General features: G+C 36.3%; 2 long non-coding RNA genes and 1 other non-coding gene across 6 annotated transcripts; all 3 read right to left on the bottom strand.

Moving 5' to 3' along the window:
- Nucleotides 1-1,239: 1,239 nt before the first annotated feature.
- LOC140008598 (uncharacterized) lies at nucleotides 1,240-5,197 on the bottom strand. Its single transcript, XR_011816105.1, has 3 exons — nucleotides 4,551-5,197; nucleotides 2,204-2,259; nucleotides 1,240-1,399 (listed from the first exon to the last, which is right to left on the bottom strand). It is a non-coding gene; the product is annotated as an uncharacterized lncRNA (long non-coding RNA).
- Nucleotides 5,198-15,966: 10,769 nt separating this feature from the next.
- Nucleotides 15,967-21,990, bottom strand: LOC113691317 (uncharacterized). Of its 4 annotated transcripts, XR_011816103.1 has the most exons (7): nucleotides 21,344-21,990; nucleotides 21,030-21,104; nucleotides 20,670-20,920; nucleotides 19,237-19,429; nucleotides 18,771-18,869; nucleotides 18,533-18,572; nucleotides 15,967-17,435 (listed from the first exon to the last, which is right to left on the bottom strand). It is a non-coding gene; the product is annotated as an uncharacterized lncRNA (long non-coding RNA). The 4 variants fall into 4 exon arrangements; XR_003448661.2 differs by having other exon boundaries at nucleotides 15,967-18,572; XR_011816102.1 differs by having other exon boundaries at nucleotides 15,967-18,572; nucleotides 20,670-20,860; nucleotides 21,344-21,989.
- Nucleotides 19,648-19,762, bottom strand: LOC113694385 (small nucleolar RNA snoR109). The gene has a single exon (XR_003449341.1). It is a non-coding gene; the product is annotated as a small nucleolar RNA snoR109 (small nucleolar RNA).
- Nucleotides 21,991-27,086: the final 5,096 nt, after the last annotated feature.

The following is a 27,086-nucleotide window of genomic DNA, read 5'->3' as shown; positions in this document are numbered from 1 at the left end:
ATAAACACGAAAGAAAACAATTCAATAATACGCAAATTATTATAACCACATAACTAATAGCTCAACCCCTTAGTTTAGATTCAACTTAACCTTAGTGGATTGTAGATCTACCACGTCTAATATTAAATCGAATAACATGATCATTACTTAAGTACATCAATGACTCTTAAGTATTCTAAATGATCTCAAACATTTCATACATTGGCTTTTCTAATAACCTAACAACTAGTTATCTTTATCCTTTTGGACGTTAGTCCCGAATAGTCCTCCAGTAAAACTTAAGGAACCACAATGTCATCGATAACTCACCTCACATGGCAAATTCGTCAACTTATCTCACCTCAGTTTTAAAGACTCTCCTCAAGGTTTAAAGCTGTTCACAACTGCATAGTTCCTGTCTAAACTACTATTTCACTCAATTCTATGTCTAAACCATTATTTTGGGTAAGAGATGGCATATATTCCATTTACCATTGAATGACTAGTAAAATTATTCATCTTAAGTACAGAATTGGCACTAATCTTCAAGATCTCACTATTGGCTCTTCACTTTTATCTTTCAAAAGCTAAACTTGATACTTTCGGTTCTACTTTTCTGGATTTGATCTCTAATCACATCATAATGCAATATACTAAATTCTTCCAAATTTGCAAATACATCATTGAATGAAATATCTGGTATTCGGGTACAAGAATCCGACAATAGGATAATTTACATCTCAGGCTGGCCAGTCCCAAGAGTAACTTACCTACATTTGAGATTCCTACCCAACATACATATCTAATATCCTCAACTATCGACTTTTGTTTCACACTTAACAAGCCAATCCCCACAGTCCGAGAATCCTTTCCCGGCACGAGCTCGATAAGAGCTCTGATACCACCTGTGACGACCCCACTTCCCCCTAAGGCGAACCAGAGGGTTGGCGGGCCGTCTGCCCACGACCCCACTTCCCCCTAAGGCGAACCAGAGGGTTGGCGGGCCGTCTGCCCAGCTCTCGCCAGGACTCACGCACGCACACTAACCCGGATCCTTCCGAAGAATAACCTAATCTGTTACAAAACAACTTTTCCCAGATAGGATCATCCTTAAATCTACATTAACTTCAGAGATAGCAGTAAAGAAGATAGCCAGTCGACGGCTCTTATACATCTCACGCGTTACCTCTAAGGTATAAGGTCGTACCAATCCGGATATATACTGTCACACACCACGATTACAACCATACAAGCCAAACATAATAATTAGGGTTTAAACATTTTCCAGCTTCAAGTGGCAATCCAAAATAACCAATACGTTTTTCAATTCACAATACAATACAACGGTAAACTGCAGTCTTAAGATTCAAGTACAAATTAAAAGAAATCAGCACTGCTCAGATTTCTCAAACTTCAAGACCTGTCAAGGAAAACAATTAAACGTGGGGTGAGCTAAAGCTCAGTGGTGCCCCAAAAACATGCAATCAATTAAAACAATTAGCACGTATTGATTCGACTGAAGTAAACAAATAGGAAGGCGATAATACCCAAGTGTACCTTAGACTGGTCGAGGGATTCACCCAACGACGTTACGTCCTGAACTTACATTATTATTATTGACTCGTCGAGGGATTCACCCAACGACTTTACGTCTAGCACTTGATTTACTCTTATTGACTCGTCGAGGGATTCACCCAACGACTTTACGTCTAGCACTTGATTTACTATTATTGACTCGTCGAGGGATTCACCCAACGACTTTACGTCTAGCACTTGATTTATTATTATTGACTCGTCGAGGGATTCACCCAACGACTTTACGTCTAGCACTTGATTTACTCTTATTGACTCGTCGAGGGATTCACCCAACGACTTTACGTCTAGCACTTGATTTATTATTATTGACTCGTCGAGGGATTCACCCAACGACTTTACGTCTAGCACTTGATTTACTCTTATTGACTCGTCGAGGGATTCACCCAACGACTTTACGTCTAGCACTTGATTTATTATTATTGACTCGTCGAGGGATTCACCCAACGACTTTACGTCAAGCACTTGGATTCACAAAAAAAATGCTTTACACAAGTCACCACTCGAACGACTAGTGTGGTAAAGTACACACCGCTCACTTCGATGGATCAAAACCAATTTTTGCGATTATCACACTTAAATTCAAGGAAGCACTTAATCATGTAAGAATAGAACAAACAGGGACACTCACCAAGAGTGAAGTTCAGATGTCAAATTGGGATTCGAGTTCCACTTCCTCACGATACCCTAAAATAACAAATATTGAAACTATAAGTTTTTACTCCGTTTTTAAGCTTATAGACATTGAGGTATAATTACATACTACTAATTCACTTTCCCTTAGGAAATCAAGAGTCCCTTGGGTTAATACGTGACAAAGTAGAAGGATTGTTTCCTATAGTTTTCATTAAGATACTTTTCCTGAAAAAAATAACTTGTATTACTTTCTTGAAATAAATCGACAAATCTCTTAATATCCACGTTAGGAAGTTACTTTGAACATTTCTTTAAAGCTATGGTTTTTGCAAAATTATTACTAAACTATTTTACCTAAAAATAAGGTTTCTTGCCGAGTAAGTTTCTCAAGCTTTTCACTAAAATTAGTAAAACTCGTATTTTGGAACTTTTCCTATAGTTAACTATCCAAGTGCAAAGCTTAAGGAAAGAAAAGGAGTTAAAATAAGACTTAAAGTTTTCAAAAGCTATAGAACTTATTTACTATAGCTATCAAGGCTAGTTTGAGCTAAAGGAAATTATCGAGTTGGAAAATTTTTAGGCAAAGCACTAGATATGGAGTTTTATAATATAATACTAGCTGGAAAAATATTTTTGATTAATTTGACCACAGTTACTCGAGTTCGCTAAGTCGATACAACTTCCACAGCTCCGATTCCGTTTCGAAATCATAATATGAATCAAAATGTGGTAAAAATCACATAACAAATTACTAGGACTTCGTCAATCATTAGCCTTAAATTTCAACAAGTGCATTTCCGAATAAACTAACATGATCAACCAAGGCTTCATCAATCATTAGCACTTGGTCTCAGCAAACCCAACATAAGCAAGTAAAAGTAAAAGTAAAGCTTCCAAGACATTCCAGCAATTCACTTTCATCACACCGTGGTACTTATAAAGTCATTCAAATGGCCAAGGGCTTCATCAATCATTGGCCCTTGACGACATTAGTTACTTCCAACTACAATTGAATCAAGAATTTGAACCACAAGTAAGATAAAATCTCAATCCAAATTCAAGTTTAGTTTCTCAAAGAAACAGGATATTCATGCAAAACAGTCTACTTTAAACATTCACAGACAGCGATACACATGGAGGAAAAATACGAAATCTCTATAGGTCAAAGGCCTATGATTCTAGTTTCAAATACCACTGACGGCGCCTTAAACGGATTTTCCTACACCAAGATATAAACATTTTATCGAGACTGGTCAGGGACATCCGAAAATCTGGAGTTTCATTTTCCACTAATGAAAAACTCCTTTTTTTTTTTCTTTTAACACCAACATGTTTTTATTTCAAGCCGTCCATGCATTCCTTATAGATTCCCAAACAACATATTCCAGGCATTTTAACCATTATATTTTCAAGAAAATTTCCAGAATCCAAGTTGATAATTCAACTCAATATTCGGCAATCACAAGAGAATTTCCAGCAATTGTATACTAGCGTTTTTGGTTCCAACTTTATATGTACTAATTGGTTCGTTGCTAAACAAATTGTATATCTTGAAATTTGCATCTCTTATGAAATTCTGAGCCACCATAATCCAAGGAAATAAAATAAATTTCCAGAAACAAATTACAATTTTCCCAACGATATTGAAATTCTGGATCATACCCCTTCGGCTATCACCCAAAATTTCCAGCAACCAATCTACTTTAGTTCGAATTTTTCCTTGGTTTAAGTATGGTATTAGGTACTCAATTCAGCGTTTAAACACTTAGCTAACTAGTTGACATTTTTAACTCAAAAATTGAATTCAATTAGCAACTACAAATTTCCCAAAAATCCAGAAATTCTCCCATGAGCCTCGGTGATCATGCATGAACCACTTTCAAATTTTCCTTTTTATTTTTCTGGTTTAGGCCATCTCATTGCTACATGCACAGCTTAACTGATTAGTTATTGACTAATTAAGCACAGGGATCAATTCAGAGGGTCACATTTAGGCAAGTTAAACTTACATTTTCTGCTCAAGCTCACGGCAACATTACTACATCAAAACAGAATTTCTTATGTTCCTTGGTTCATCATCCGAAAGTTCCAAGTTCCCATGCAAAGCTTTGAACAATTTAATTAGTTAGTGATTAGTTAATTAAACATCACAACAAGCTCAGAATAACAGAGTTTGATCATCTAAGGTAGCATCATTCCAATCAGTCTCGGATGAAGCACTATCGCACATCAGAAAATTTTTGCTGTTTTTGTAACTACCATCCGAAGTCTAATAATCAACATGCAAGATTTTAAGTTAGCTCCAGAACCCTCTAATCAACTCAAACTAGATCAAGAAGTACCTCTGCTAATGCTCCGTTCACGCACGAACAAATCTGGGCAGAATTATTTCCCTAGGCTCGCGACTGGTTTGGGGTTGTCTTGGCTGAGCAGATGGTGGAGCTGTGGTGGTTGTTGCGGCTGGAAAACTGGGTGTAGCTTGCGGATTTCAGCTCTCCTACCTTGCTCCAGCTGCTGATCCGAAAGGGAAATGGTGTTGTGGAGCTGAGGTGAGAAGTTGGATTGTGAAGAAAAGTGGAGGTGGAGCCGCGGTTTTGGCAATGGAGGTAGAGTGCTTGTGCGGTTGTGTGTTGGAGTGGGAAAGAAATGTATTGGCCGAATGTGAGGTGGTGACAGACGGTTATTTCGTGAGGTTGTGAGGGTAATTTTGATCTTTTCACTTGCTCTCCTAATATCCACTCCTAATATCCACTTAAGTCCCTATTTCTAACTTAATCTAATTCCAAAATTTATCCCAAATGTAATTTGAATACTTAATAATATACTAATCTCGCAAAGATTTGATTATCGAGATTTTAACGTCCTAAGTATACTAAGTGTACTTGTAATGGTTTTGTCTAAAATTATCAAATGCAACTTAATACTAAGGTTCCTATTAACTCTTAACATTATTAACGATTAAATTAGCTATCGGAATTCAAAGAGTTTGTTTTTAAGCAATAAAATTACTCTAACTCGAGAAATATTAATTTAGTGTAACAAAACCGAATAATTCAATATTGGGCACAATTATATTATTTTTTTTTTACATAGAAATTATCTTTACACTTTTATTTCAAAACAATTAATTACAATACTAGAATTCAAAAAAGAAATTTAATTCTTAGATCAATGAAATAGTTTACCATCGAAATATGAAGTTAATGTAACAAAACTAAGAAGTTTGGTAGTCTAGCACAATTCTTTTATTTTGCACATAACGTTTATTTCTATGTACTTATTTAAAAACAATGGGACTTAGTGCTAAAATTTATTAAAGAATTAAAATGCAAATAAAATATGCACTGATATTTATATGTATATTTTCAGGGTTCTCACACATATAACCATTTCAAACTTATAAACATGAATTTAAATCGTGGATGGTTGTGGATATTCCTAAACTAATTTCCCCGGCCACTAAGGAAATTAGCAATTTACTAAAGTCTCTGAATACGAGATGAACCCCTTCGTCGTCGTATGCTTCCTTTCTTCTTTTCAAAGTTACAATTTCTGTATCGATAATTTAAATTCCTATCATCTATTCCTATCTATTGTACATTACAAATAGTATAGAAGAAACCCCGAGTTACATTCGGGGGGAATTTAGATAAGAAAGGAAATTACAATTAGAAAATAAGAAAGGCAGGACACGCAGGCCCTATTTTAAAATTAATTACAACCATTCAAACCTAGAATGATTGTAACCTTCCAAAGTACCACAATCATATTGCGTGCTATATCCACAACCATCCACCATGTATTTTCACAATTTAAACAACTTTAAATAAAAGAAAAGCATGTAAAATAAGCAATCTCAATTCATGGATTAATTGGATTTAATTCCTAAGGTCCCAAACAAATTTTGGGTCCATGCATACGCAAGAAATATTGGTAAAATTAAATTTTATTAAGTCAAATTTATCCTCAACTAATTTGAGGAAAGAATGGGAAAATAATTCAAATTAATCAATTAGTTCTAATTTATTTCCCAACCTAATAATATCTGAAATAAATGATTCCATAACACATTTTAACAATTAAAATGGGATTTAATTCAGAAGATTTCCAAAAGTTCAAAACTTCAAGCTTTAAGGGGGAAAAAATTTTTTTTTTCTTAAACCACTGGACACCACCGGCAGCTACCATTGGACACCACCTCTTCAGTCACCACCGCTGAAGTCTCCACTGACCATCAACAGCGGCAACTCCCAGCGGCAACCACCAGGGAGTTTACTGGAAACAAGCTGTAACATCCAGTCGGCTGCAACATCAAGCAGCAAACGTGCCTGATTGCTGCTGATCCTCGTTGTTGTCGCGCCTGTTCGCTGGATAGCGGAGCTACCACCGCAACAGCCACCACCACTGGAGTCTCCACTGACCACCAGTGGCAGCGGCTGCTGGTAGCAGCCACCGCAGGCCATGGGCAGCAACCGTGAGGAGGCTGCTGTGCCCTCGCTGATGTCTGCAACAATTTTGTTGCGTTTTTGTCCCAGAGAGCTCACAGCTCTTCTACCCAGCAACCACTACCAGGCGTACAACCTTCCACTGCCACCAAGGAAAAACCACCATGGCCTCCCACGGCAGCAGCAGCTGGCGGCAGTCCTTGCAGCTGCAACATCGCAGCAACCGCAGGTTTGCTAACGCAAACTTGCTATGGTTTTTTTTTTTTTTTCTTTTTGGTCCAATGATCATCCTGCAACTTTTGCAGATGATCAACTATGACCATGGGTGACTCAAATCCACGAAAGAAAGAAAAGCCCAGATGCTTATGATGTCCGCCGCTTCCTAAGCTTCGTGCGCATAACGCAGCTTTCATAAGCTTTCATGAAAAACCCTTTTTTTTTCCTTTTTTTTTTTGTTTTGAAAAACCCAAAAACAATTCTTAGGGATGGCTCTGATACCACTGTTGGTTTTAGGGACACTACGCAGCGGAAAAATAAAAAAAAAATTTCCCTAAAACCATCCAGGAATCACCCTAGATTTTACGTATGATGTACTAAAAGTAGGGTTTTAGGATTACCTTAATCCAATCGGCGTCTCCTTGCAGCGTTGTTTGAGGATGGTCAGCCCTTGAGCAGTCCAATCGTCCTGCCTCTACTGATATCCACGCTAGAGCAACCCTGGATCGTCTCACGAACTATGTATTGAAGAGAAAAGGTGCTAGCCTTTTTACTCTCTTCGAACGTATAATTTTCTCTCTCTATCGTATGTGACGCTCACACACTCTTTCTGTATCTCAGCTAAACCCCAAAAAAAAAAAAAACCATCGGAGAAAGAGAGAGATGTATCTCATATGATAGATTGATTAGTCTTCTTGTTTGATTCAAAAACAAAAACCTCAGACTTCTCATCACATAAGACTCTATCTATCATTATCTGATAGATAAGAGATAACCATTTACTCTTATCTGCTCAAATAGGCCTGGGATTAATTTTCTTTTAAAATTAAACCCCGACATTTTACATAGTTTTAATCCAGGATTCAATCTCTATTGCGTGTGACCCAATAGGTCCCGAATGTATTAGTAATAATTATGGTTTAATAATTAGATAAAATAAACAACTTTATTTTATCATAACTTATAATAAATAATTAACCCATAATTATAAATCACGAGCGGTGTCTAGCAACACATCGCGACTGCCCAATTATTCGGAATTAGTCAAGGGAATTTGACCTAACCTTTCCGTGAAAAATTACCGTGTAATTATTATCCTTTCACCAAAGATATCCAATCAGTCAGGAATGAGGAATAAGTGCCAATTCCTTGATGACTAATTAAATTTTCCAGTTCCCGAAATTTACCCTTAATTAGGTTAAATTGAAGACATTCTTCAATTTACCTAATAGTCGACTTTAGGGTTAATTTCTCACTAGTGGCCATCCGGATATCAACTCCTTCTATCAGAGTGGTAAATCCTATCTTGATCACCCATTTTCTTTACGTGCTTCACACTACATCCAACTTCTACACTTTAAGGTACTCACGAAGAGTAACAAGTAAATAGAGTCAAAATGTAGCGATTCACACTCAAGATACTATGGTGATCTCAAGTCGCAGGATCACTTACACAATTTTTCACTAGAGATACACCATTGGCACTAGATAGATATCCTAACGGGATCTCTAAACGGATCACTCCAATGCATTTGTACTTTTCAAATCATCTACACATTAGCCTAAGTATCTTTATACCATAGTTGATGAGAACAACCACTAATTACATTAATTAGAGGCTAACTGTGTACTAGTTTTACCGTACTAAAGATGTCCTATTTCATTAGTACAAAAACTAGGGAATTTTAATAATATTACTATAAATGTGATTGATATCTCATAGTCACCAACTCTTGTGACTATCATCACATTAGTAATATTATAAGGACTTTATCGGTTGTATCTAATATTTAACAGATAAATAAGAAGTTATTAAAATACAAAACATATAATAAGGAATGTATAAAATAAAAACAAATACATTGTTTTAGGGCATACATTCCAACACCTGCATCATTAGCTAAAGGGGCCGCTTGGAAGGAAATAATTAAATGAATTTTTTATTAGACTAAAAACAACCCTATAATGTAATATTCACAAAACTATTAACTTAAATCCAATGACATGGTGTGAATACATAAACAAAAGCATCGATTAAACAAATTACTTACCTTGAAAAAAAGGACCATGAATTTGTGAGACTTAAAGAAAAGTTGTTGGCGATAAAGAAAAGTCAGAGGGAGAAGAGAAGCAAGAGGATTAGTGACGATGAAAAGTAGAGAGGAAAGAGACTTTAGGCTGAAGAAGAAAAGAGGCAATGATGAACATAAAGAGGAAAGACATTATATAAATAGAATCTACGTGGAGAAGGAATCTACACGTGCTTAACAGAGCAAGTTTAGATATGGCTTTTGCAGTGAGGTTGTTAAAAGTATTCAGCTGATACATATAGGTGATCTTCACAAGGACGCTACATATTCTTAGCATCTTATATGTTTTCCAAGACATTCTTAGTGTGTAGTACATAATCCAGGTGAACATGATCAATTAAACAAAATTCAATGAATAAAAACCGACATCAAACTCATTTACTTTCAAACCTATGATCCAGAATAGTTCAAGCAGATTCCAAACTTGAAAATGCCACAGGTTTGCTAGAACTATTTAGTAGTCAACATTTTAACAGCAAACCAAAATTAGTTCATAACGAGCAAAAAATCATGAGAAATCATAATTAGGAATCAATTATAATCTATGTAGGTGCCATAGTTGTTGCCTAAATCACTAGGGGAAACCTTTGAACTCTTTGTAATGCATAGTAGCAAATCTTTAGCTAATCTACTTTCCAAGTTATCCATAGCTGAAACATGTTTCCAAAGTAGTCTTCTCATTATATAGAAGGAAAAGAACAATCCTTAAGGGTCTGTTTGGTTGGAAGTAAAATGTTTTCCTTGGGAAAATATTTTCCGTGGAAGTCATTTTCCATGAAAATCACTTCCCTTTCATCATTTTCAGGTGTTTGGTTAGTTTATTAAAAATATTTTCTTACTTCATTTTTCTGGTGTTTGTTTAACTTTTGAAATATTTTCACTTTTATCTCTATCTTCATTTTCTACACATTATAACTACATACTTCTTCCCATGCAAAATAAGAAAATTTATCTCATTGTTTAACTTTAAAAAATCTTGGAGAAATGTATATATGAATAAAAAATATCTCCTTAAGCAATAAACAAATTGCTGGCCATTTATTGTCAAATATCAATCACATGCAATGCTTATTGTGACATATATCTTGCACTCTCACTGCTGAAAGTTTCTCTAGAAAAGAATGTCCCTATTATACATAATTAATTACTAACATAAGATGAGCAAGATGAGATTTTTTTTTTATTTTGAATATACTAGGGGGAGGGTTGGGTTGGATGGTACGGGGGAGGGAGTGTAAGGAAGAGATCTTGGATTTGAGTCCTCCTGTTTACACTAAAAAAAAAAGAACATATTACAAGATATTTTCAGTAAGTTTGGAACATACTACAGACGGGATGCATGCATTTCGGAAAACCACTTCAGTAAGTTTGGAAGGGAAGTTGTTTTCCATAAGATGAGTGAAAATATTTTACATAGGAAAATGTTTTCAGTAACTTTTGTGTAACCAAATATGGGAAATTAGGAAAATATTTTCCTGGAAAATATTTTCACCCGAAACAAACGGACCCTAAGTGTGCATTTAAATACAACTTGAGGCATGTAAATTGTAACTTCCACAGTCAAGAACAACAGCATAGTGTGGGAAAATTAGATGCAAACTGGAAAGGCCCTTATAAGGTTTTACGAGCTTAAAGACCTCAATGAAAAGAAAATTCCTCATGTGTTGGAGTGCTTATAATCTGAAGAAGTATTATGTGTAAAAATTCTAATTTAATTGTTTAAATGAACTCGCTTTTAAAAATATAATATCACCGTTTGCACTTGTATCTATTATATGAGAGTGTATAGATAATAGGTTGCAGGTCAATCCACAAACTTCATTGATTTCCCCAAAGATGTCAAGTACCAAAAAAAAATGGAAGAAAGATTAAAAAAAAAAGACTATCTAAGATTGTTCTTTAGTTTCTTTTTAAGCTTCTTCAATTGCCTAGACTTCTTTAGCTTGAATGGAAGAATCAGGCACTTGACCTGGAACCAGTCCTTGGTTCACCAAGATCACCCAAGAATATTTCGAGGGAGTAGCTAAGTTTGATATATTGAAGAATTAAGAGAGCATCAATAGTGTTAGTTAAAGACTTTACGGCCTGGTCAGCTAGTACCCTTGCCCCTGGAGTCTGGACGATATAGCTCATGAGATGGGAGTGGCAATTCTGAGTGCAACTTTTGGAAGTAATCTACTCCTTCAATAAAGCCTACATGTAAAGTCGCAATATGAAAATCCATCAGGAGACTTGTAAATGCACCAAACCTAAAAAACGTTGCTACCATCTCCTTAGGAATCTCGTCTTTCTTTAGCAAGGTGAGCCTCCAATTACGCATTCTTCTGATGGATGGAATCTCACGTTGTAGATACTGTCTTGAGCTCACCCTTGTACCAATCTCGAGCATCCTTCCTCGCTTTGCTTTTGGACATCACCCCAATTCTTATCCCTTTTCTCAGACAACATAGAGCTTGACTTGGCATTTGTGGCTTGAAGTTTCTCTCTCCCAGAATGCAATTTCATGTTTTGCAATTCAAGATTCTTAACCCTCTTAGCTAGGTCACTACATTTGTTTTGAGATGTCTCCAGTTCCTTTTCTACTCTCACCAGCTCCTTTATGAATTTCTCTATCATTTGACCAACAGTTGAATAAACGACTTGGGACTACAAAATGGAGAGCGAAATATAGAAGAATTAAGAGATACCATAGAAAAATGCAAAAATAAGATTGAAGAACTATACTTGGGTGGCAGTTAGGTAAAAAAGTCTCAAGACTTCCCACTCGTTAAACTCCCTCATGTATGTAGCATCGAGTGGAGGCATAGGACTAGAGGTGGCAAATCAACTCACTTAATTAAATTTACTCATATCTGCTCATGAATAGATGATGGGTATGGGTATTTTAAATTTTTATAAATTGGTATTATTGGGTAACCCATCAAACCCAATTAACTCATTTAGAATTCTCTTCCCCCCCCCCCCCCAAGTCTCTTCTTTCCCCCCACCCATTTTTTTTTTCAAATTTTTCATTTTGTCATGATGTTAACTACTTTTGTTTCAATATTATTATTATTATTATTATTTGTTGGTTTTATCTTATTATTTTATTTTCTCTTAGTTTGTTAACTTGCTCATTTTTCAGCATTACAAATTTATGATAAATTTTAGCCTATTTTATTACCTTTCTAAAATGAAATTTTAAATTTATATATGAAAAAAATGTTAGGGGTTCAAAATTTTTGGATTAAGTTTTTATATTAATTTTTATAGTACTTAGTTCAAATTTTATATTCTTATTATTCAATTATTAAATAATAGGTAATTTTGTGACATAGAGTATAAATGAAAAAAAATTGGTAATTAAGTTTATTGAATATTATAAATAAATATTTAAAACTAATGATGGGTACAAAGAGTGGTATAAATTGATAACTTAGTTTGCAAAAATGAATTTAAATGAGTTTACAAAAAGTTAAAATAAATGGGTTATAAATGGGTAATTGAATTACCCAATTCATTTTTTGACTTACCAATTTATATTCATCTAATTAAATGGGTATGAATGAGTTGACTCACTTATACCCATTACCCATTTTACCCAATCTAAACCCACCCAAGTCTTCCATTTTGACACCTCTACATAGGACCATGAAGGACCTTCTTGGCTACCTCACACCTCGGCATCTATCGTCAAATCCCACCATGGACAAAATTTTGAAGCCGCATAAGTGACCTCACTTCTACGAAGTGGAGGGATAGATATTTTGGGAAATGGGGCAGGGACGGTCATCAGTATGACTGTCCTTGAGCGGTTAATGGCCACAATTTGGCCTCAAAAATTTGTGCGGCTGAGATTATAAGTTGTAACTCGATTTCCACGCTATGTGTGGGTCCCACAAAAATTTACTCTAAAGTTACGCGATGTGCAATAAAAGTTACACGATGTACAAAGAAAGTTACGTGCAGTTGAAAATGGTCAAAACCGTCCGGGACGGTTGCAGGTTGCAGGTTGCACCTGCAACCGTCCGTGCCCCGAGTCCGATATTTTGACTTCACTCCAAAAAGAAGGGGGGATTTCGCTCCAATTGACTTCTGGGAAATCCTCCCCTTCCTTTCCTTTCTCCAGAAATCTCTCAACCTTGACCTCAACCACAACCTCGAGTCGAGTTTTGGGAGCCTCTTACCTTTACTTATTGGAGGACAAGTAGGAGGTTCAGCTTTTGATGCTGGATCATTTATTTTACAAGCTTGTGGTGCCAGTGCGATAGGAATAGAGCTCAATGCTCAACAACCTGGGGAAACACCTCCCACTAATCCTGTTTCCACCAAAGGTATGTTCATTTCTAGCTCAAGGGCTTCGGACACCTCAACTTCTCATCTCTTTCTTTTCATTGAAGGGTCATTCTCTTTGGCATTTAGATGAAATAAAAACTCACCACCTGGTGCCCCTTGCTCAGGTGGTGGATGAGGAGGATTTGTAGCAATGGGCAGTAGCAACCTATTACACCTCACTGCACTCTCTTTGGCTGCTGCCTCATTCAAGGATTTGACGCAAACTTTAACCAAATAAAAAACAAACTACATTGCAAAATCAAATGTCAAAATTAGGAGCCTCAACAATAAAGCTTGGGCTCTGAAATAAAATAAAAATAAGAGAATCAAGGTACATGTAATGCCATCGACCACAAAATCCACGTAGTCATCCCCAAGATCCACGACATTAAACTGGAGTTAGAGAGGCGAGATCATTGAAAATATTGCTCAATGGCTTCTTTATCTTCGCCAAGTCAAAATTAAAGATCATACATTGATAATTCAAAGCATTCAACATTCTTTGGGAGATAAATTGTGAATACTTCAATGTTTCATATCTGTAACTTTAGAGAAATGTCACGAGTGCTATACCAAGAAGAGAGAGACAATATATGGAGGAAGGAACGAACCTTATGCAGTATATTTCAAAACATGTTAAGCACGTATTTGTCAAATCACTAAAATATTCAATTTTTGTCTATGTATGCACTTCAATGGTTTACCAACCACTGCTACGTTCAAGTTTGTCATTAGCAATTGGTTCATGGAATCAGGTGGCTGTTGTAAAATTTTATTGCATTCATGCCTGAGATTAGTCAAATTATTGATTTAGCCAGTAGCCGCATAGCATGCAAATCCATATTCCCAAGTTGCCTTCACTCTAGGTCTTTCTCAAATTAAGTAATACCAACAAAATGGAGTGCTCCATGATATTTCATCTCTAGAGCTTATCTAGTTGGTGTCAGCAATTTCATATTGCCTATGTCTTCATGAGAAATTGCTGTTGCTAAAGGGAGTTAAATGTTAAAGGACTCAAATTGTGCTAGCTCTTCTACTAATGGCCATCACTTTGCTACAACAATCTGATCTGTATCTTGGACCAATACTAGTAATGTAAATTTAAGAAGATGATCCTACTTGATTTCTGATTTGAAAGTGTTGTAAAATGGATGCTAAACTAACAAATTTTGGGAGTGCTGAACAATTGTATTTGTTGTTTACTTGGAATCTATCTCCTCTAGGCTGAAAACCAGCAAGTCAAAGCAGTTAGTTTTTTTCTATTGTTCTAATTAAAGTTATGCGATTGTTCAAGTAGAATGTGTCCTTGAAGGCATACTTTTTACACATTATTACAAAAGCCATATTAAAAGAACATAGATAGTCTCCTCTAATTAAAAGAACATGTACATTTACTCCGAAAGTGAACATTTCAGAACATTTCAGCACAAAGAAAACATAAAACAACACTGGAATAAAAAGCAAAGAAATGTAGGAAAAAGCGAAAAGCTAGAAATCAAACTTGTTACTAAAAGAGCTCACAACTGAAACCAAATCCTCTCAAGTCTATGTCTTGGTTCTCTCAAGTGCTTGGAAGCCTTTCAACTCGCCACATTCCCCAACCAGCGACCCTCTAATTGAGATGACCCAATAACTTTCCTTAGTTAATTTCTCAAATCTTTAATTAGCCCAATTAGGGCTTTTATCTTACCAATTAACAAAACAGAGGCCAAAATAAAAAGACAAATTTGGGCATCCATTGTGGCAACTAAGTGATCGAGGTGCCTTTTAGATGCAAAATTCAATGCAAAAGCATGTGGAGTTGTGATGTTAGAGATGAGAAAGTGTTAAGAGAAGAAGAAACAATGCTGATTTTGTTGGTACATAACTTTAGCAAGGAAGTTTTTCCGACTCTTCTGTTCGCTTCATTTACTTTCTTTCAATAATTAGATTATTTGAATTATATGGAAAATCCATATAAAACCACTATTGTATATTTAACTTGATCAACCATTTAAAGTCAAGGCTGAAAATGGATCAATCCATTTAACTATGGTTCATATGGATTGATTATTGAATTTTGATCCAAATTGCTGCCTCTATTCCTAGCACATGTACAGATCTCTTATGCGTACAGGTAGCCGTTGCTACTATGTACAAGCTTTACTAGTCTCCATCAATAAAAATTACCAGTTTACCTCAAAAAAAAGAAAAAAAGAAATGTAGTAGTGATCTACAAATGAGGATCCCTTCATTATTTGTATGAAAAGCCCGTCAGCGGCCAAATGCACACGCTCAATATCAACAAGCTCCTCGGCTTCATCCCCTTCTTACTTGTGTCATTCCCTTCTTACCTGCAAATCACACGGGGAATATGAATTTAGCCCTAAAAGTTCCCTCATCAGGATTCATATTTTTCAATTGAAAGCTGCCAATCGGCTGGCACAAAGTGAAATGTCCTCCAAAAACGCTTCCGCCAATCCCACCCTCAAACCCCTATTTTCATGACCACCACCGACACACAAAGTAGCAATAAAGAACCCAGGCAAAGAAGTAAGAACATTCAGCTTAGGCTCCGCTCCACCTCCACCCTAAGGCAAGTTAAAAGGATCCCTGCAAATGATATGAATGCATAACTCGATAATAAAAGCCAAATGAACCAAATGCTAGACTTAGATATCACAACCAGATGAGGCAATAAAATATGGACCCAGTTTTCCAACAAAGATTTTTTTTTTCCAACCAACGATATCATTTTATAAATATTAACACTTGACCTTACAAGGATTAGTTACAAAAAGGGGATACTACTCTCATATCTGTCCTAGCTAAGTCAGTCAGCCATATTGGGAAATCATTCTCCCATTCAATATCATGTACAAGCTTCACAGCATATTGTGCTAATTCATGGCTGATTTGATTTTCAGTTCTAGGTATAAACACAAAGGAACATCTTTCAAAAGCTAGACTAAGTTCCTGCGCATCTTCTAAGATAGTTGCAGTCGTGTAGTCATATTCCTTGCATTTAGTAATCTGCTCAACCACTGATTTGCAGTCTGTATGGACTATAATTTTTGTCCAACCTGATTGGGTAGCCATCAATAGAGCATTTTTCACAGCCCGAGCTTCCACTTCACTTGCCGATCCCTTTCCCTGTGTGACAATTCCTTTTGCTTTCAAAAGCTGTCCTTTCCAATTCCTTACTATAATCCCTTGTCCAGTCCTGAACCGTTTAGCTGATATCGCTGCATCAGTATACAACCTTATCTCTTCCTTCCTTGTCCGCACCCTCCTGGTAGGTAAGGCATCGTTCAGCTTCTCTGTACTCTCCATCTGGTCTATCTTCCTTACCTATTCAAACTCAAGCCATTCATCTTGTGCTTTCCTTACGATTCTTACTGGATCCTTGTTGACTTGTTCAAAAATTTTTTGTTCCTGGCTTTCCAGATTTGCCAAAGGATATTAATAGTTAGACTCACTCTCTCCTGACCTTGATTCAGTGCCGGCGATTGTGTGGCTTGTTCCCACCATAGCCAAAAGTTATATTGCATACCCATTAATCCATCCCACCTGACCGGTGCTAGCTTCCATATTTCCACAGCCTTGTCACAGAAGAAGAACAAATGCTCAATGGTTTCCATGTCTTCACCACAGCAACCACATCTACCTTCACCTGTGTAGCCTTTTCGACAGCTGTTCATTGACTGGCAGACAATTTTGTAAGCACTTCCACATGAAGTGTTTTAGTTTGGCCTTCACCTTCAAATGCCATAACTGCTTCCACACCTTTCGTTTTCGTATCTCCCAACTTGTTTCTGCATCTTGGCCTGTCCTTCTACCTGCTTTTCGTTCCTGTTGCCTTGCTACACCATAACCAGATTTCATGCTATAAATTCCAGATTTGGAATGCCCCCATACCAACCTATCCTTTCTTCTTCCTATACTTGTTGGAATTCCTTTTATGAGCTCGGCATCTTTTGTACTAAACCACTTGAGAAGCAATTCATTTTTCCATTTCCCTTCCTCTATCAGCTCATTTACCCATTCCAACTTGCATTCCACAGGTTCACAACTTGCATTCCAACAAAGATAACTATAGTGTTTTGTTGGCCATGAAACAATCATGTTCACTTTCTTTAATACATTCCAATTACCAACCCAGTGGCATGTTCTCCAGTAGCTCCTAAAAGTATATCAAGTTCAAACAAATTGATCCCACATAACAGATTAGGGTCAGCAAATTTTAAAAGGCAATTTGGAAAAGCATTTAACTAAGAAAAATGGGAAAAATGAGGACGTTCTATTAGTGTAACTATGACTACAAAGAGCTTCATAGGATAGAATCCATAGCCCAAGACACATTCATCGTATAGAGAATTATGCTCATGATTTGTTGATCATCCCCATTGAAGTATGTCATGCACACATCCAAATCATGCATCAAGTGAGCACTTTGCACATGAAAGGATATGTACATTGAGAGAGAAGAAAAAATTCAAATTAAAAAACAACATTACAGGCATTGAGGCTTAGAGTATCAATGTAATTTTAATTTGATATAGGCTCTTCAATGGATCAGGTGTTCTAACAAATAATTCACCAATCAATATATGCCCAGTCGAGCCAATCACAATTATAGGCAACAGGGAAAAGAGGAAATCAAAAGGAAATCGATCACCTCGGCAAAGTTGCCTTCCATGGGTACGGTTGTTCGTTCACACGAAGGAACTTTTAAACTTGTCAAAATAATCAATTGCCCACTCTAACCTAAGTAGTATTAGAGCTAAAATATGAAGAGTCTACCAACCTATATCTTAAGTCATTCTCAATGTGGGAAATGCCTAATGTAGATGACAGAACATGCATCAAAAAAGAACTTTACACATGAAAAGATAAATATCTATCTTGAAAGAGGAGAAAATCAATAATTCAAATTAGAAAAATAACAATGTCGCAATCTGTAGGTATTGGAACCTAGAGTATCGATGTAATTAATTTGATGGAGGCTCCTAGTGGACAGGTGTTTAACAAAAAGTCACCAACCAACATAAGTGCAGCTGAGCCAATCACAATATAGGCAACAGATCAACAGGACATCCAATCACTTTGGCAAAATTGCCTTCAATGGATGCAAGTGTTTTATCCAAACAAACTTGCTTACAAACTTGTCACAATAATCAATTGCACTCTTACCTAAATAGAGCGAGAACATGAAGAGTTAAACAACCTGTATCTTAAGTCATTCTCAGTGTAAGTAATAGAATCAAGAAAAGGCTTCACCTGGGCAAAGTACACACCTCAGCTTACCACCCCCACCATCCTACAAGCAAAATAGAACGGATAGTCCAATTAAATTTTCTGTAATGGATTACATATGATCTAACCAGCAATTATATTTTGAAAAGGCATATTCTTTTTGGCACAAAATTGAAATTGCTATCCAATCTTGCAAGTCTGGCTACTAGTAGCTAGGTAAACGGTTTAGCATTTTCTAAGTAATCTACAAAAATTTTACAACCTTGAATGTAGACTGCCTTTTAGCATTCCCAGTCATATGCTTGTACCTATGTCGCCATGGCTTATTGCACATGTTGAAGGTCAAAACCATATACATCCCCTGTTGCAAAGAAGTCTAATTTTCAAATGGCCTGAACATTCAATTCCAAAGATTTCTAACGTCATAGCTCTTGAAGTATTTACTCTGGGTTAATATACTACATTCAGTTCAAGTGACAATGGAAGATTGTTCACATATAGCACCAAATTCCAAAAATTATCAGGGCTAAACTAGTATTTGGATAGATGTATTTTAACTGACCAGGATAGCATAAAGAGTTACATCCCCTATCAGAGTAACTATGACAAAAGCTTCATGTGGAAGTTAATCCATAGCTTATTCAAAGTGATCATCATTTAGGGGAAAAAGAATTTAAGAAATAATAGATATAATTGTGCCTGATGCCAACAGTTGTATCAACACCAACCTCATGAATCCAATAAGTGTTAAGAACCCTGAGACCTCGCAGTTTCCAACCAGCCTGCTCCTCTACCACTGAGCACTTGCTGTGCTGAAATTTCAGCAACACCCTAGTTTATGGGTTCTCCACACACAATGCCCTTAGGAACACGCCCTTTTCTTCCACCACGTCTCACCCAAACACAGTAAATCACATAACCCTGAAAAGAAAACAATCATGTACCATGCATTAGAACTACAGGTGAGCATTATTTGGAGAAAGTAAAACAAAATAAATCTTATCAAGCAACTGACAATGGGAATCATATGTCCATCAACGCTACATCCCTAGCTCAAATGACAAGTAATTCATGTTTAATGGTTAGTTGCAGCCAATGCCCGTAAAAAAGAAGAGTAAAAGAAACCACAAAATTTCAAAAAAAGTAAGAAGTTCGGTAAGCAGATATGTCAACTAGAGAGACCCCTCCAGCAGAAGGAATCCCAAAAACAATAACCGGCCAGTAAACATATATTCATTCATATAGCTACAGCCACTTCAGCAATTCAAGATGGAGGTACTTCAAAATTTCACCCTTTCCTTGGTACATATAGCTTTAACTTCTTACTCATAAATTCATTAATTCCAACATTACTAATCAAAAGCATAAAACAAATAAAAGCAAGTCCAGACAAGAAATGCTAAGAAACAAGATAAATTACTGATAACACGAATTACAAATGAAATAGACAAATTATTCTCAAAACAGGGTTCTCTCCAGGAGGTAAAGTGAGTCTTCAAGTTCTATGTGGACATACATGAAGCTAAAATGGATTGCAAACCCAATAAGTTTACAGCCTAATAGAAACTTTTAATTGGCTTGCTTAGCAGAAAAATTGTTACCCCGTAAAACACTACTAGCTGGATATAATATGTTCAGAAAAGAGCTATAATCAAAAAATTCTAGCTGTAACTGAACAAATCGTGCGAAAATAGACCATAAAACAAAATACTCAAATAACATTAATCACATTTTCTGGATATTTACAGTCAAACTAGGAGGCATAAACGTGAAAATACATTCTGGGTATGCCCATGCCAGACCATGCATTGGTACAGTAAAAACTGGTTTGATCTATTCATGTTTTTTGCTATCAGAAATTAAGCCAGCTGTGTCCGCATTTTAGAAAAAAAATTTGATGATTTAATAGACAATAGGGAGACAAACAACATATGAACAAATTTAAAGGAAGTTTTCTGCAAAGCAGATATGTGCTGCAACCAACCGAATTCCAATTTTTTCTGTCCAAGTCAAATTTACAATAAACTATTTTTTCCCTAAAGAAACATTGACAAATTTCCTCAAACCTACTTAAAGGCAAAGGGATTATAAGCTGTCAATAATAAAGACAATTTAAACAACTTGGCAGTACAGTTAAAAAAGCCAAGAGAAGCTAGATTACCATAATCAGCTTCAGAACTGACCATCCATGACCTGTTAGCTTTGAGATTATTCTTCAGGTAGGTAAAGAAGCTCTCATTGAACCTACTTAGACATCACGTCTCCCTTTTCCACCAGCAATTTCTAAACTCCCTAATTGACTTGTCCAAATTATATGCACACCACCACCAAGTGCAGCCATATGCTCAAGCACTGCTTGTAGAAAAGAGGCAGCAGGTCAAGATATGGACATCATAATCTCTAAACTGAAACCTGATTTTATATAACAAATCAGCACACTAGTCAACCACAAAAAGATGACAAATCAAAATCTATAATCAGAATCATGAATATGGCTATGTTGAAAACTGCTAGAGTTTACCTCTTGGCCATCAGGTCCAACTTCTTTAACTTCACAGGGGAATTGGGAACTAAATCTAGATAATTAACAAGTAGCCTGAATGCATAGAACACCGATTAGTGACATCCAAATATTACATTCGCTAACATAATATAAAACAATACATATCCTTCAGAATGAAATCCAAATTTTACGTTAAAAGCATGACCATATTTATTTTCTATATAAAGGCCAGCCGACACAGTTCTGTAGATTGCGTCATAAATAATTTGCATCAGAAAACAGAATAATCTAATGAAGAGTGAGAAAGTATTAGTATGAAGCATTAATCTTACAATGAACAAGAAAACATAGGGTAGGAAGACTGTTGCTGCTGCGGCGGTCGTTGATTCTCTGAAACTGAAATTCCTAAAAACCCTAGAGATATATACAGAAAACTGTGAAGCTATATCGATCTGTTGAAGGTAGGGCATTTTGGCAACTAAAAGCAAATCTGTGGGCAGATAAAAGAGCCACAGATTTTGCAGTCCTGGAGAGTGAATTCAATGCCGGGCATTGGAATAATTTCGATTTTGTTTTTCTTTCTGCGGGAAATGGAGAAGAATTACCCAAAAATTTTCTAAAATTTAGGGAAGAATCGGGGAAACTTCAGCTTTGCAGTTGATCGGAGAAGAGAGAGGGGATTGACAACCTCTTTTTAGAGGAGAGGGTATAAGTGGGCTGGAGTTGCGGCGTGGAGGCATTTGAAAGAATTTTTTGTTGGAATTCTGCCTAGCTGTGGCTGCTATTTAGGGTTGCAAGGTAGACGAAGGAGAAAAGGAGGAGCGGCGGATTTGTAAAGTGCGTTTTGTGCGTTTAACCTAATTGAGGAAAGGAGTCCGCGCAAAAGTGGACTGAAACTCGCGTGAAGCGCCAACCGCAATAGGCTAGGATGGCCACGGTTCCAGTCCGATTTGAAAAACTACTAGATCCGGTTCTTCTCTTATAGGGACGGTTATAGAAACCTTCCATTACAATATCTATTTCTTCCATTTTCTGTTCTTTAATTATATTTAAATATTTTTTATTATAAAATTAATTATATTTAAATATAATTAAATATTTGTTATATTAAGAGATAATTTCAAAAACCTCCCTTGAGGTTTTTTTAATCACACCTAACACCCCTCAAGTCTCTAAAAGCACACTTAACACCCTTTGAATGACAAACTTTGTAACATGTCAGCCCTTTTATGTAAAATAATATTAAAAACATATTTAGTAGAGGGACTATAGTATTCTTCTAATTTTGACCTTTTGTAAGTTGATTTTGGAATTTTAGAAGATGAAAATAAAAACAAATAGGGCTGTAATATTTACATAGAAATTGAAGGAGTGTAAGTACAATAACTACTAAATTATCATTTTTATTGATTCATGTGACTGTTATAAGATTTGTGCCAAAGTTTTAGATGTAAAGGAAATAAAATTTTTTGAATACTATTTGTTAACCAATTTTTCAAAAATTTTATTTTTGATAATTGAACACACCTATTTAATATTCATTTTTTTCATGATTTCAATTGCATCCCAGCTTTTTTCTTCACCAGATGAATTATTTTAACCTATTTTTCCCTCACCTCTTACTGATCAAACTAGATAACAAGATAAAACCGTAGTTAAAAAAAGATAGATTTTCTATGTTTAGATTGTCTAAATACCTCAAAACCTATCTTTAGTTGCATATGTAAAAAAAAAAAAAAAGCCCAAAATGAGCCCAAATTTTATGGCATTTTTGTTACTTTATTTTACATAATCGAACATAAATGTTTTTTCTTGCCTTTTCTTGAATAAAAAATATGAAAAGGGCAAAAAAAGAATCAACTTATTTTTATTTTTGTCTTCTAATTTTCAAAAATCAACTTGCAAAAGGGCAAACATGGAAGAATATTTATAGTCTCTCTCCTAAATGTATTTTTTAATAACTGCTGCAATGGCTACTTTCCTTCTTGTAGCCGTTGCAGTAGCCATTGCAACCGCTACAAAAAGGAAAGTTGTCATTACAAATAGCTACTTTTAAATTTAACAATGGCTATTTTCTTGATCTTTTGAAAAAATAACTTTTTGTGAATTTATCATAATGGCTAGTCAAACTCAAAGTATGATCAAGTGCTAGTTTTTTAATATTTTGACTAGTTTGATTTTAACACTTTGTCTAGATTGGACTTGGATTTGAATTAGTTATGGCATAAAAAGGAAAATAACCTTTTCAATGTGAAAAGCAGCAGTTGCAATGGCTACTTTCCTTCTTGTAGCCGTTGCAGTAGCCATTGCAACCGCTACAAAAAGGAAAGTTGCCATTACAAACGGCTACTTTTGAATTTAACAACGACTATTTTCTTGATCTTTTAAAAAAAATAATTTTTTGTGAATTTGTTATAATGGCTAGTCAAACTTAAAGTATTATCAAGTGCCAGTTTAATACTTTGACTAGTTTGACTTTGATACTTTGACTAGATTGAACTTGGACCTGAATTACTTATTGCGTCTAGATTTATTAATGACTTGGATAATAAGTTGTTGGTGCTAGCTATTAACATTGAACTCTAGATTGAGTCAAATAGGTCTAGTCACTCAAGATATGAACTGTATTTTCAAAAAGTTTAGACGGTTTTAAACCACTGGTTCTGGTTCTATGTGAGAGCCCGTAAAACCCTAATATTTTTTCCTAGGGTTATTTCCCCTTTAATTGCATAATTTTGCATTTTCTGGCTTAGAAATATTTTTTTGAGAGGATTTTATGAGCAGTTATAGTTTTAAGATGATTTTTCTAGCATTGGAGAGATTTTTGAAAATTAAGAGTAAATAGTGGACGTGGGACCCACTAGTGCGATAAGTTCGGAAAAATTCGGCCAATAAGATTAAGTTTCGGATACTGTGTAAAATTTATCGGGTGTTAAGTGATAAGTAGTGTGTGTGAAGTGATTGATGTGAGAGAGAAAAGAATGATAAGATTGCATTTAATAGGGTGACACATGTCACTTTCTTATTGGATATCTTTTATGAATCACTATTCACCTTTTGACATTTTTTTGACTTTTGACCCAACTAAGTAAATATCCAAAAATTCACCAAAAATCATCATTTTCTTCTCTTGTTGGCCGGCTCTCCTTAGCTCAAGAAGGAAGGGAACTTCTCCATTTTGCAAGCTTCCACTTGGTCCAATCTACCACAAACCAAAGCCTAGAGTTGATTTCACTCCATAAAAACTTTCCTTCTAGTGTTAGTAAGTAGTTTGGTGAGATTTGTTTGAAGGACTAAGGTGCTCCACATCTTCCTCTCTCTTGTTTCTTGGTAAGTGAAGCTTGAAACACCCTACTACCTTTAATGATGGTTATATGATGCTTAGAAGTGGCATGAGTGTGTGAAAATGTGATTTATTTCTTGATTTGAAGAGTTTTGGTGAAGTTTTTATTTTATTGGGATTTTTTCTGGTTTAATATGATCTTGATGTTGGGGGCTTGTATGATGAATTGTAATGGTTGGAAATGACTCTAGTGAGTGTGAATTGTGGTTAAATGCAATCAATTTTGGATTTGGTGTGAAATTTGAAAAGTTAGGGTTCTTGAACCCCAATTCTGTCCGGTTTTAGATCACTGTGTTAGAGGCCGAATTTGACTTTGCTCAAAACATGAAAGTTCTAGGTATTGATGAGGTTGATGTGCCTGTAAAATTTCAGGTCATTTGGATTAATGTAGAATGAGTTATGACGAAATTACTGTAGCTGTTCTGCTTTGAGCAGAATGCGAAAACTGCGATAGTAATTGGCCATTTTGACTGGAATTGGTTTGGATTTTGGAGTTGGTGTCTTCTGATGAAATGTAGCTGAGTGTCTTAGCTAACATATGCCTTTGGAATTTCGGCATTTGGACTTGTAAGGACTGAGATATACTGATTACAGTTTTTTGTGTTTTGCGAACCTGTTTTAGGAATTCTGGGTTAGTATTTGGCATTTTCGACCTAGTTAAGCTAGGAACTGGATTGAGTGGTCTTCTACATTATTGTAGCCCTGTTCCATAGCTTCGAAACGGTGGGTCTTACACCCCCAACCGATATTTGTAGTGAGAGTTGTACCATTACCGCATAATGAGTGTAAAACAGTTTTCTATTTGGGGCCAAGACTAAGGCCATTTTCTAATTTCTGGTTTGCTATTATGCTCATTTATGCATATGAAACCCTATTAGGGTTGTGAATTGGTGTTGTTTATGGCTCGGCATGGAGTCTTATTGTATGTGTTGCATGATTCTAGGGCGTGAAGGTAGTGCACGACGGCTTGGTGATCGTGGTACATGAAATACCACTTACTTGCTTGGTGAGTATACCACTCACTAGATTGTTACTATGTGGCTTTGTTAAATGTTATGTGATGCCTTGATGGCTTATTCGAATATTGAAATTGATTAAGGTGAGGGTGTACTTGACCGCCCTCACCTCTTTTGATATTGTCACTGAATGGCTACCGTTTTATTGCATTACTGAACTTGATATATTGGTTGGTGAATTCCATTTCATGGAAACTGAATTGATGTCGTTTGGACGATGTCCAACGGCCTTACTGCATTACTGAGCTCAACCCCGTTTGGTAGTCAATTGGATCGAGCCGGCGAGGGCTTGGTCGTGAAGATTGAATCGCCACGGGGACTGTACTGGGGAACCTTGTGGTAATGAGACCCTTGGTTCCGGTAAACTCGAGTATTACCAAAAATATTACTGAATGGAGTGCGGGCCCGGTTGGGGTATGTTGGGTGGAAGGAATGGAAGTAAAGAGTTGTCTACGGTTTGGTATTTTAACATTGACGGAGAGTCAATGAGGTTGGTTCAAGATTGCAAGCGTGGAAATGGGCTCTTGAGAGCCGACCGTATCCTTTTACCGTTTTGCTTCATTGCTTATTTGTGCACTTTAAATGAAGGTTCATTCTTATATGACTTTGATTGCTTATTGGGTGGTATACCACTGGGCTTTGGCTCATTCCGTGTTATTTGTTTTCCTTACAGGGATATAATTGCTTTTGAAAATGGACTGGATAGTCAATTGCCATACTGAGCTTGTAAATGTCTTTTGTATAGCTCTTGAAGTGAAACCCTAATGTATAACGGGTTCATTTCCTTTTGATAGGCAAATCGAATGTGTACTCCTTAATGAATGGTTTTGGCATGCCATTATGGTTGTAAATGTTGATTTCCGTTGTACATATATGCTTGGCTATGGTTTAGATAAATTTCGGCTTCGGTTTTCGTTTTATTTTATTTTATTTTATTTCATGTTTTGACTTGTTTGCGCGCGATGTTATGTTCCGGAACGTTTTAGATTGACGTAAACCGTACCGTTAGTCCTGGCGAGAGCTGGGCAGGCAGTCCGCTAACCCCTTTGGTTCGCCTTAGGGGAAGGTGGGGCTGTCACAGGTGGTATCAGAGCCTAGTAATAGAATTAGCCTGGGTGTAATAGAAGTGCTCGACTTGGCCAAGGGAGACGGATCCAAACCAAAAGTTCCGGCTAGGGTATATTCCTTAGAGCCTCACCAGATCCCAGAGTCTTCCGAGGTGGTGGAAGGTACGATCCCTATTTTCCACCGCTTTGCCAAAGTTTTAATTGATCCTGGTGCCACTCATTCGTTTGTTAACCCTGATTTCATGTGTGGCATCGATATAAAACCTGCTAGTTTACCATATGACTTAGAGGTTAGTACACCTACGGGGAACCAACGTTTGGTGACTAGTATGGTTTATAGGGATTGCGACGTATGGATAGGTGAAAGGAGGTTTTTAGGGGACTTGATTAGCTTATCCATTAAGGGGTACGACGTGATTCTGGGTATGGACTGGTTAGCCAAATATAACGCCCAACTGGATTGTAAAACGAAAATAGTTGAATTTCGCATTCCTGGCGAGGCAACCTTAAGGTTAGATATAAGGGGTAGGTTAGCCTCATCTGCTCTCATTTCGGGCATTCGAGCTAGGAAACTGATAAGTAGAGGGGCGCAAGGATTTTTGGCCTTCTTAATTAACACCCCTACGGATAAGTTAAAAGTGGAAGACGT

The sequence above is a fragment of the Coffea arabica genome, chromosome 6c (genome assembly GCF_036785885.1).
Source record: "Coffea arabica cultivar ET-39 chromosome 6c, Coffea Arabica ET-39 HiFi, whole genome shotgun sequence".
NCBI lineage: Eukaryota > Viridiplantae > Streptophyta > Magnoliopsida > Gentianales > Rubiaceae > Coffea > Coffea arabica.
Note: the sequence above shows the minus strand (reverse complement) of the source record. Positions and strands in the feature narration are given on the sequence as shown.